This window comes from Papilio polytes, unplaced genomic scaffold (genome assembly GCF_000836215.1).
Source record: "Papilio polytes unplaced genomic scaffold, Ppol_1.0 DF822511.1, whole genome shotgun sequence".
In the NCBI taxonomy this organism is placed as follows: Eukaryota; Metazoa; Arthropoda; class Insecta; order Lepidoptera; family Papilionidae; genus Papilio; species Papilio polytes.
In genome coordinates this window covers 208,929-218,019 of record NW_013526693.1, presented here as the reverse complement: position 1 = coordinate 218,019, position 9,091 = coordinate 208,929, and the positions used below count along the sequence as shown (strand labels likewise).

The 9,091-nt window shown below is 35.8% G+C and overlaps 1 non-coding gene across 1 annotated transcript; it reads right to left on the bottom strand.

Moving 5' to 3' along the window:
- Window positions 1–583: 583 nt before the first annotated feature.
- On the bottom strand, window positions 584–655 carry Trnae-cuc. The gene has a single exon. It is a non-coding gene; the product is annotated as a tRNA-Glu (tRNA).
- Between the last annotated feature and the right edge of the window lie 8,436 nt (window positions 656–9,091).

Genomic DNA, 9,091 nt, shown 5'->3' with positions numbered 1-9,091 from the left:
ATATGACTCTTTAATAGCTGCTCTGAAAATAACTACCAATAAAATATCATATCTACAGAAGCGTCGATTATGACATGGCAATTTGTAAATTCATTTCATATCCAATTTACCGAGCTCCTATAATTGTACCTAGGTTACTTAGTAAAGGGCGATGTTCAGAATTTACCGGTGACACGTCAACGAAGGGCTGTCATCCGTTATCAATCGGTTTGCTGCTGGAAATAGTCGGATAGGTCTGTGAGCATATTTTAAATTAGTTTAATTTGTACCGTTATTGTCCTTAAACACAAAAGTTACAAAAGAACATTGCAGAAGTAAATTTTTTATCGATTTCCCGTTAAAGAGAAGTTGTGGTGGTCTTTAGTATAATTTGCATTAAGTAAATTGTAATGGTTCTGTTTATTTCTTACACTATTGTGTGATAATTTAAATTAGATGTTATTATCTGTAATAATTTTGAATTGAAGAAATATAAACTTGAATTTTATATAAATTGCTAGTTGAATCTAAACTACGTTATTTCCAATGTTATACCAGATACATCTAAAAAGCTGTAATAAGCAAAATGCAAAAACAAAAGATTTTCCGGTACCGGGAATCGAACCCGAGCCTCCTGGGTGAGAGCCAGGTATCCTAGCCACTAGACCATACCGGATCTCGTGTTCGAGGGACAAATATACGTTCAGATATATCTGCACTGATTAAAACAATTGACAAGCTGAAAACCGTTTAGAAACAAAACATCAACATCGATTGTTATAAGTGGGATCGACGCAAGTAAAATTTTGACTTTTTTTGTGGTAGCGGTATTTGACGGATGTGAATTGTAAATCTCGTGTCGGGTCCATACGACTCATTATATGTTAAACGACGTCATTAGCATGTCTAGCCCTGTAGCCCGGCTGCGGCTCCCGACCGCTGTCGGCTCGCGGCTGTCGGCCGTCCGTCAACGTCGCTCAACTACTGACGGGTGTACAAACGAGCGGTCGCCGAACAAACGCAGCGGTTTTTTAAACGCTCCAAGTTTCATAATTTTAATTGATAATTTAATGTAGACATAAATTAATTCTTAAATAATTTGTAACTCAAACTTATATACTTAAACATTTCGTATTGTAATTCAGGCAAGACAATTTTTAATACAATATCTAAACATCTCCAAAATACTATTGGTACTTGATAGTTAAATTTTCAACACAAAAAATACATTTAAGCTGAAATATATATTTTTTTTATTTAAATATAGAGCATGTGGTAGAGGTGTAATTGCCGCGCGTTAATACGGACCTGCGCCGACATTCCCCGACGTTTGACGAACACATCCCGATGTTTATCCCGGAGCCGGAGCTTTTGTCTGCCTTAAACGGTGGCTGGAATGAATAGCCTTTGTTGATGGCAGACAATAAGTCTTTTTTTCTTATGCCAATGCTTCACAAGGTATTAATTATCATAACGCAAGTGGCCTTAGCTTTGATCGTGAGACGCGGCTCCTTATATACTCAATGGTTTTTATATTAATATGATAATAGAAACTGAATAGTTTTTATATTTCTATAAATGCTAGTTGTATAAATAAATATGTTTAACTTTGAATTACTCATTCATGTTAATAGAAAAGATATTATCAAATTACTAGACATTCGCTACAAATACAATAACAAACTTTACATAAATTGAATAATAACAGTTCTCCCTTATATAGCACAACAATCTAATTTATCAATAACTATTTACTCCTTTGTTTAATTACTTAAACAATCAGATATTTTGCCACTAATTTGCACAACAGACACATTCAAACCCACCATCATAAATTAGTATCGAGAATCGTTTCTAGAATACACGATAAAGCTGAGTTAGGAAGAGCCATACAAGGCTGACAGCCGGCTGCGCACAAAGTCAGGTTTTTGCACAAGCCAGCATTGATATGCGACTGACTGAATGCGTGCACTGGAGAATCTAAAACCATCACTTTTGTTCCTACGAAGTACCGATGGTTCTTGCGAAGTGCCGCGTTATGGGTGGTCACTGGTTGTGCTGTTTTCGGATTGAATCCATTGTCGCCGAGTGCGTGACGTGGCAACACTGCAGTGAATACTAACTCTGGCTGAGTTGTACGTGATGACAATCACAAATATATGTGTTTAATTGCACTTAGTCTGATTTTAAGAATTTAGTTAACTGGAGCTGTCGATTTTTTGTCTTGTCTTGTCACGTTTTCGAATTATTGTGACGCAACATTGACGCTAATGAATTCTATAGACATTTAATTTAGTTTTATTTGTACGCAGCTTTGATCTTTACACGTATTTATTTGTTACACACGTCATAGCGATGTTTATGAACAAAATTATTGTCAACACATTAAAACTTTAAGGACATAAGAAGATAACAAGCGAAGACCTTCCATAAAGAACATAATGCTGTGAGAGCTTACCTTAAACACCTTATCAGAGAACAAACGCATAGTTTTTATCAGATGCGGTTTTCAATTATTAACTTTCTTAGAAATCTACTGAGAGCAATGCTTCATTGAATCCAATCGCTGTACCTTCAACCGGAGAGAGAGACGGAGTGAATCAGTAATCTGCACGACTTTGCCGGCGGGTAATTCGGTTTTAGGTTTAGCGAGAACTGCGAGCTCATTGTGACGTCGATACCACAATGAACATCTCCTACATTCAATTACCCGTTTTGTGAAATCATAAGCTGACTGAACATCGAAGGGCTTCAAAATACTCTCGCTAATCTCCCCGCAGACACAATACATCGATTTATGTTAAATCTCATTGTTGCAGCCAACAAAGATCTTGTCAATTATAATCTGCGAGAGTTTCATCTCCCAACTCAAACGGTAGCGACGCGGCCGTCGGCGATGCAGCAAAAAACTTTTTAATAATTATTTGCGAAACTCGTTTAGAACCCTTATCAAGGGGCGGCGGGATGCGAAACCGATCGCTCGTGACGGCCGGCTTTGTGTCCTGTCGGTATTATGTTGTCAAAATACACGGAGATTTCGTTATTATTTTTCTGTTTGCGAGCGCACTTAACGCCCCTTTGTGTCCGGACTTTCCGGGAACGGGGGATGTGTGGCCGGGGAGCGACTCGTTACTTCAATCATTCCTTGAAAGGAGCCATGTGAATGGAACAACGACCGGGAGCAACGACTCGGAAAACAAAAAAATCCCGAGCTCTTATCTCCTTATTATCTTATCCGTTTGACGAGTGTTAATCCTCGGGAGGGGAGATGTTCGATGTAGAGGAAATTGTATGAAATGTCACATGTCTGTTGCCTCACGAGGTACCCTTTAAAAAGTTAATAACATTTTTGCGTACGCGGAGGTGTCAGCTCGCATTAGGGTCGCGCTGGCTGCCGCCGCCGCATCTTGTGAGAGGACTTTATATTTATTCAAATGATTCCGCGGCGCCCTCTTGTTTCGTTCGGAATGAATTTTTCATGCCACGACGTTCCGGGATCCGGTTATTTCACTTCGAATTTCCTCGACAACGCCGAAAGAGACAGACACATCAAAATAAATAATTTTGACGTGTCTGTTTGCTTTAGATGTAAGGTTTGTTTTCCTTTACTCGACAGTTGGACAAATATCACCATTTTACGTATAAAACAAGGAGACAGTTTGCGAATGTAATATCACCAAAAAGTTTTCAATAAATCCAATAAATGGATGTCTAAAAATGCACAAACATTAAATACAAATCAATCATGAAAGTGAAAAGATAAATAAGGAAAGATACGAGTAGACCTTTGACAAAATACTGAAATCTGGAACACACAGGTAAGTTCGAGTCGTTGAATTGCTATTATAAATTGCTTTATAATAGCAACATTTAGATAAGCTTTGTACTTTCTAAGGCAATAAAATGAATCATATACACCATCTTGCGTATCTTATCTCACTTTTATAATTTCTTTAAATTTCGATAAGTCCCCGCGGCGAAGACTCGTATCTCGCACGATAAATCACCGCAATAAAATATGTGCCATCATCACGCAGCGTAATGGCGGCCGTTGTAACACTATTCGCAGGCCTCGATGATATGTTGGTCCCTCGTAAATCATTCTGCCAAAACAACTCTTCCACATCCCATCGCGCAACGTCTTCTCCCCGCGCCTTTTTAATTCTTAATCAAACACTATTCATTACCTCGACGTTAACAATTCATTCCTTAACCAATGCTTTTTCTCTTTTAACGCTGTCATTAGTCTTCGCTACACGAGCACCGATGAACGACGTGTAATAAATAGCGTTCACTTAAGTATTAAGAACGGCCTTGTCTCCGGTAATGGATTCACACAGCTATAAATTTCGACTTGTTGACACGCAACAGACAATATTTGTTTATTATTTCTCAGCAAACGGACCTGTCACTGAATAAATTTGGTTTATTTTATTTAGATAAGAACATTTAATTAGTGTAAAGTGATTAAGGTATTTGCTCAGCCCGAGCTGTTTGAGCTGTTGCTGCGTTTGTTTGCGGTGATAACGATGTTTTCGCGGCGAAGCGACAGGGAACCGTATCTCAGAGCACTAAAATAATTATCTGCTTCCGCAATCAAATTTAAACTTTGCCTACGAATACAATAACAGCTTAGCAATGTCGTGCCCCAGGGTTGCTTCTTTGAATTATTTATCCTGTCAATTGTGTTCAGTTAAAAGAGATTACAGGGGAAAAGATTATCTCTGTACTTATTCATTGTTTGTTACATTAAAAAACTACACTTTTGTATTATAATCAGGCCAAAGTTGGCACTTTGTCCGGGTTGAATAAGTGGGTAATCTATTCTGCGAATGCAACAATGGACTATATCACTTTTTAAGTTACAGATTTAAATAACTAAAAAGCTCCTCCAAAAAGGTTTTATAACAAATACTTATTATCTCTTTGTAAACTAATACATGCAAAGGGGGACTTATTTTTAAGGACGAGAAACATAATAGATTTTTAACTTAAAATTACACCCATAGATATTCCAAACATTTATTATGTAAATAATATTTTATGAGACCAACATGATAAGAAGCTCTTTATTTATACGTCTACTAGTATTTGCACGCGACTCTGTCCGCACAGAAATAAATAAAAAAATTCTACATGTCTACTAAACATACATACATATACATACATAGATATACATTTAGTCGTTCAGAATACTTTTCTAACATCCATCCATTAGTAAGAATATTAAGATAACACATTAGGGTGTTTATAATGGAGGTTATCAGAGATTCATGACGTATACGAACAGTGTCAGACATCATAAACTAAACCCCTCAATGTGAGTATCGCCCTTTTATCTGTCTTTAACAATTTCCTAAACTCAAACGCATCGTACGAATATAAATTACATTATTCTTTTTTGCAATCGGTACAAGCAACGCTATACAATAGTAAACTTTATTGCATGGTGATAGGATTCAATTATTTTGTAGGTGTGAATTATTAACGGTGATTTGATTATTGTAGAATGGGCAGAAAACATTCTTTCAAATTGCCCCTGCTAATAAAAAAGGGGAAGCGTGGAGTCGAATTTTGTTTATCGTTATCTTTATGGTGGGCCACCATTATTTATTTGAATTGTTCACGTATTGTGTTTGGTAATATAATACGGTCTGCCATGAAGCTTCAGTTTAAGGGTAGGATGTTTCGCAATGGTGTTATATGCATTTGAATCGTGGTTTCTTAGTAATTAAAATATAAATATGAATTTAATATTTTTCTACGTATTGACATAGTTACTGTTTATTGTAAGGCAGAAAATCTTTATGAATTCGTCCTGACTTTAAAAACTGCATATTTATCTCTATATCTATTGTCATATCATAAAAAGGAAAGATTTTTGGATTTTTGTATGTATTTGATTCACGCAAACACTACTGGGCCGAGTTTAATAATTCTTTTACCATTACAAAGATAATTTATCTGCGAGTAACATAGGATATATATTTTTTTATTATTGTTTCACGCGGGCGTATCTGCGAGTAACAACTAGTTAATTAACAAAGCGAATAAAGTATCTTCGCCTTAAGCGAGATGTGAATTGTTAATATGTTTGAATGTTACTAAAATTAAATAACATTAGTATTTGCTCGGCAAATGTGCACCCACTGCCTTCTGAGAAGCGAGTAATGGCCGACATTTACTATGCTATAGCCGTCTTTTAACCATTTTACGCCAGTTTCTGACACATGTGTGTTCAGAAGCGTTAGATTAATGTAAAAAAATACGAAATCTAGTAGCCGGTCACTTCTGGGTAGACTATTTCAGGCAAAAAAGGTCTCTGTTTTGTCTTGTTTTACACATTTGAAGACACTTCTTTATTGCTCTGTAACGTGACACGATTTAACAATTTTAGTACAATTGTACAATAAACGAATTATTTTAAATACATGTATTTTAATTAGTAGGCAGTTAGATGGTAGATTTTTATTTTCTATCTCAGCATATCGTGTAGCATTGCTGCAATAACAATAAATTGTTATTAAACCTCGCAAGCTTCGTGCATTGATTATTTATGAGTTAAATGTCTGGTTAGTTAATTAATAATCTGAAATGTTAATTTATAGGGCATTCGGTCGTCCGCTAGACGTGCAATATGCATCCAATGAACATAACGACTTCGCATTAACTCCAGCCACTCAACACGCAACTCTATTGTAGGGCTGTTACTTCGGATTTGCAAGGTGCTTATTCAGGCTTCTTCTAATCGTAGAAGGCAATATGAAAAAAATACTAAAAGAAAATCTTTTATATTTGTAGTCGTTCCTCGTTTGTTTTTGGGTGCCAGTATTCTTGTTTATGTTCCTTAAAAGTTGGCAGCCCTACTGCAACTTAGTAGGTACTTATGCCAGCATAGCTTACATACTCAATGACCGATACCATTGTATGTCATTAACATAATTTGCGTCGATTGTATACGAGTTGAATTAACATGAAGAATCGATTTATTTCTTTATACTTCCATATCATGCGATCGATTGATAAAGTGAACATAATTACCACGTAATATTACAACTTAGATAGACATAGAGTGTACCTATTATTTATATCTCTTAGAATGTTATGTTATTGTTAATAGCGGAACGATTGCTGCCCATAGACATCGGCATCTGCAAATGCGTCCCCCCTTAATCAACAAAGGTAGGAAGCTATAGATAAAGGATATTTCTCATTACGATGTGTCCTATCTTTAGGTAAATGTACTTCTTCCTCATCTTTCCTTGTACAAAAATAGTGGAAAGATGTAGACGACTAGATGCAGATTTACTTAAGGCCCATTCGTGTGAAGATGTTAAAGCGCCCCCTACTAGGTACTATTAAATAACAAATTCACACAGTATATAATACGACGAGGTATCTCTATATCTATCCAGCTTATGTTTAAAAAGGAACCCTTTTGTGGTTTATTATCAACAACATTGATTGACACTAAAACTGTTGTTTCAGTGAAAATCCACCTTTAAATCCATTTAGATCGTCTGTAAAACAATCCAGACCACTACTGAGAACTAGTGAAAAATTCCTTACAAACACCATTAACCAAAATGTTGTGTTTACTAAATAAAACATTGCTCGAACACAACAAGGCGGCGTGTTCAAAGCGCGGCCGACACTACGCGCCAGACAAAACAAACTTTGTTATTCTCAACAGTAAACAAAGCGCGCCGGTGGCCTAAGAAGCGCCACCCTTTCAAACAGATCTTTACGTTGTGATGGACAGATGGACAATAGTCGCTCATTACAACTGTCATTACGCTTTGTCTCAACACCTTTACAGTTTTACCGACTGGTGCGTGGGGCCACAGAACTAGAGGCGATCAAACACTTAATGAAATTAATAAATCACATTTGTAGAAATTTTATTATAAAAGCAAATGGGGTATACTTGTCCATTGTAACGTAATTAAAACAAATTGTATTATAACACCTTAATATTCTGTTTTTCCTTGGTATTTTCTAAAAGTAAATTTGACCTTTCTTAACACACAATTGATTTGTCATTTAGCGTACCAAAAAGAAAGCAATATAAATTGTATAAACTGGACTTCACTAAAACATATTGTAAATTTTATGGTAACATTTAAGCGTGAAATTTGCACAGCTATACACATTTTAATTGTGCCGACAAATGTAAAACAATGAGAAAAAAACATTTTGGCGGCAAACAATAAGTGTTACAAGGCAAGGTACAGAGAAATTATTTACAGCGCGGCGTTTCACAAAGGCTCGCCTCGTGTTTATTGCAACCATAAATACTAATACAACTCGAGGGAAATTTATTTTACCTCACCTGTTATTTATTGCCCTATTGCCGCGCTCTGGTTTTTACTTTTTACAACTTTTTTTACCCTGTCTAGTCATCTTCTATAGCTGTCAATCAAAATATTAAACAGCAATGATTCAGAGGCTTTTTACAAAATTTTATACTTCTTTGACGTGAATTATTAAACGAACAGGATGTTAACGTGATGAAATAACTACAGACTGCGGCAACTTTAATATTATGTGTACATAATCTTGCTTAAACTTAAAAATAATTTACTAACTCACCCCGTAAGTTTTTTAGGGCAATTTTAACCCTGGCCGAGGTTTTGACGACGCCCTTTTTGACCAATTTTGAAAGGTATCTAGCCATGGGAGGTCAATCGCCTTCTACAGGCCTTATAGTCAGAGATATTCCTTCTTCAAAGTTATACTCAATAGTTAAAAAATATATGTTTACAACACCTGTAATTCATTACATTGAGATGAACCGTCAATCTTCTGTAGTAACGACCCGCGGGTCACGACTTTATAATAAACGACAATTAGATTCGATGTTAAGAAACATTTTTATTGCTCAGTAATGTTGCTAAATTGACGAATTGTCTATTACAATTAGTGTTGATAAAACTATATAAAAAAGTATGGTAATGCAAAGAGGAAAGATTTGATTAATCTTTCCTCTTTGTATTACCTTGTATATAAAAATAATTAACATTTATATCATGCTTTAAAACAATAACAAAATACGGAAACGTAACTGAAGGTAAAATCCTAGTTAACTGAACAAATACATTTTAAAAGAACA